General features: G+C 52.3%; 1 protein-coding gene across 1 annotated transcript in view; it reads right to left on the reverse strand.

Moving 5' to 3' along the window:
• The window catches only part of SERPINF1 (serpin family F member 1), a 19,535-nt gene extending 16,351 nt beyond the window's left edge, over positions 1-3,184 (reverse strand). The window contains exon 1 of the mRNA XM_003799091.3: positions 2,994-3,184. The gene's annotated coding sequence lies outside the window, so the exon portion shown is untranslated. The remainder of the gene's footprint in view (positions 1-2,993) is intronic.
• Positions 3,185-3,264: the final 80 nt, after the last annotated feature.

A 3,264-nucleotide genomic window follows, 5' to 3' on the forward strand; every position in this document is an offset into this window, starting at 1 on the left:
AGGGCCCCACCCTCCTCTATTCATCTCATCTCTGAGTTCACCGTGGAGTCAGGATCTGGTGGAGGAGGTAGAGGGGCAGAGAATGAAGGCAACTGGAGTGGTCCACAGAGATCTTCCAAGAGTCCTTCTGGTTAGAAAGTGGGACAAGCCCTCGGCAGTCAGGAGCTTCAGCTGGTCCTCCCTCTACCCCTAAAGCCCCATCAGGAACTTAAAATCTGAACTTGTTTATCCCCCCTGCCCCTCACCTCCCTGGCAGTACACATACACACTGTTACCCTTCATTATCCTTGGATGTACTCACAGCACCACCCCCACGGCACACGTACTTTTCTGACTTCCCAGAACAAATTGGATTAGAAAATGTGGTGTTGCAGTATGTGATTGTTGGCTAAAATCCTTAAAATTAAGTCTGATAATCCATTGGATGATATTGTAGAGCGTGAAAGGCAACAAAAGATTGCCTCTAAGTTTTCTCAGCTTAAGGCAGGAATCATCCCGGCTTTCTTTCTAAACCCCAATCTGGAGTTCATGTCTCCAAGTGAGAGTTCCACGGAACCCCGGACTCTCAGCCAGTAGCTCTCCTGCATGCCACTCAGGGGGAAACCTTCCCTCAAGACCACAGAAAAAGCTTTCTGCAGAACAAGATAGAGATGTGGACACCACCCAGGCTTCCAGCCGCTCTCCACCCTGCAGGCCCCACCCAGAGTTGGCAGGAGCCTCCCTGGCCTGAGCCCCTGCACAGTGATTTATTGGATCTGCATGGAGGGAGCTGACAGGAAAATATGTTGGCTTTAGTCCCTCTGGCCAGGCAAGGAATTGAGAGAGGACACGGGGGTCATCCTGGCACAGTGTCCAAACACAGTAAATTCATGATTCAAATGCATTTGAGGGTGGGACTTTAGTCCCTACAGAGCCGAAGCCCAAGCCGCAGATCAGGTGATCATGGTCACAATGTGGGTGAAGTAAGGTGAGGAAACTTGTCAGGGGCAGGCACCAGGTCCAAAGCTGGCCCAGACTAAACACAGGAACATGCAATATTAATGTCACATCTTTGAATGTTTCACTTTTAGCCATAGAGATTAGGGAAGGGGAGAGTTTTGTTTGGGGTTTGTTTTTTGTTTTTTTAGACAGAATCTTGTTCTGTTGTGTCTAGAGGGCAGTGGCCTCATTGTAGTTCACTGTAACCTCAAACTCCTGGTCTCAAGCAATTCCCTTGCCTCCCGAGCAGCTGGGATTACAGGTGCCTGCCACCACACCCAGCTAATTCTTCTATTTTTAGTGGAGACAGAGGTCTCACTCTTGCTGCTCAAGCTGGTCTTGAACTCCTGAGCTCAAGTGATTCTCCTGCCTAGACCTTCCAGAGTGCTAGGATTATAGACATGAGCTACCATGCTCCAGCTGGCAGGGAGGCTCCTGCCAGCTCTGGGTGGGGCCTGGCATGGTCCAGGGAGAGACTGTTGAAAGCCCCCTACAAGAACAGTAAGAGTCTGCATTGGGCCCCTCAGTACACACAACACCCTGTCCAGGGAGATTCTTCTATGGATTGGGGCTGGCTACCATCAGCTAGCCAGCTGCACAGGGACACTAATGCCATGCTGTCCAAAGGGCAGTATCCAAGCTAGACTTCTGTCCTACCAGGTGGGGGAGGGCACAGAGAGGAGGTAGATACGTTCCCTGCTGGGCCAAGATCTGGTTTTGTTTGTGCCACATTGCCCAAATTAAGAGACACAGAACTGGGATTTTGTGATTCCAAGCTAAGAGGATGAATTCAAGCCAATACATATGTTTCACATTAAACCCAGTTAGGAGACAAACACCATTCCTCCTCCTCCTCCGCCCCCACCACCCCTTTTTCTTTCTCCTGCTCCTCCTCTTCCTCCTTCTCCTCCTCCTCTTTTCCTGAGCCACACAGCCTTCAAGCCACATGGCAGTGGACCTTATAGATTATAAAGGGAAGAGTATCTCCCTCTCCCTGGTCTCTGGGCTCCAGGATGAAGATCCTGGGGTGAAGGTGGGGGTCTCTTCTGGCCCACCCATGATGACCCCAGCAGGTCCAGTTAATGTTCTTTTTGAAATCTTGGGAGCTGAATGAGTCAGGCTAGGTCACTCCAGAGTTGCAACTCCCCACACCCCATAAGAACGAGCCCTAAGAACAGAACTCCCTGGATGCCACCACCAGCCTGAGGGCTGAACTCTTGGTAGACAGGCATGGTCCAGATAGTGGTGGGGTTTCTGGGAAGCCTACAGCTTTTCTTTGGCTCAGACCCTCTCCTTGTTGTGGCTTGCCTCGGAGAGCAGAAAGGGTGCAGAGGGGACAGCCCTCCTCCCCAGTACTGGTGGCCCAGCCCTCAAGCCCCACAGGCTGGGGCTAAATAGTGGGCATTGTTTGTGAGAGGCCACGACCTCATTGGTCTCTGGCTAGAAGAGAATGGGTGGGGGCTGGATGGAAGGACCCAAAGGTCCTCCATCCCAGGCCCCTAGGCAAGGCTCAGCAGGCCAGCTGCTCAGTAGTATTGGGAAATTACCTTTGTAATCTGCACTGCTTGATTTTGAAAAAGCAGCAGGGAACCCAGGGCGGGAAGCCAGGGCTAGGCTGCAGGAGGGGCTGCCTTGCCCCTGGTGCAAAAAGCTCCCTGAGAGCCTCTTTCTCTCAGTGTGCTGCTCAGATCTGACCCAACAGTTTAGCTTCCCCCTTCTTCCTCACCCCCTCCATTGTTTCCCACTCACTTCATTCAAAAGTCTTTCCAGCCTCTTCTGCTATTGGTACTATGGGGTTTGGGGATCACTGGGTCCTAACCTCCTGACCACCCCCCACTCCCTCTGCCCTCTCTCACCCTTGTCCCCAAACTACAGGGGCTACTGTCTCCCACCTCCTCTCCCTTGAACCCTTCTTTTTACCTCCCTGGGGTGCCCTGCCTCTCCCTGGTGCCCCCAGCCCAAGGGAGCCTCTCCCGTCTTCCCTGACAGGCGGACCAGCCAGGGAGCTGCTTTACCTGTGAGTCCGCTGCAGCTCCACTCCCAGCCTGGGTCTCTCTAAGCCTGCACACTGAGGGGGCTCCAGTAAGCACAAGAGATTTTTTTGCGGCCTCCTAATCCAGCGTCCAACAGGCTTCAGATTACAGCTGCTCTTTTCTTAAAGTGACCTGCACTCAATTTGGATTCTATGATTGCATCATTGTCTGGTGTTAGCTTTAACCCACTGCTGCCCCACCACCCCTGTCCCCAAGATGCACACATCCACACACCTTTCTTATTTTTTATTTT

This window comes from Otolemur garnettii, unplaced genomic scaffold, assembly GCF_000181295.1.
Source record: "Otolemur garnettii isolate 467f Iridium unplaced genomic scaffold, OtoGar3 scaffold00145, whole genome shotgun sequence".
Taxonomy (NCBI): domain Eukaryota; kingdom Metazoa; phylum Chordata; class Mammalia; order Primates; family Galagidae; genus Otolemur; species Otolemur garnettii.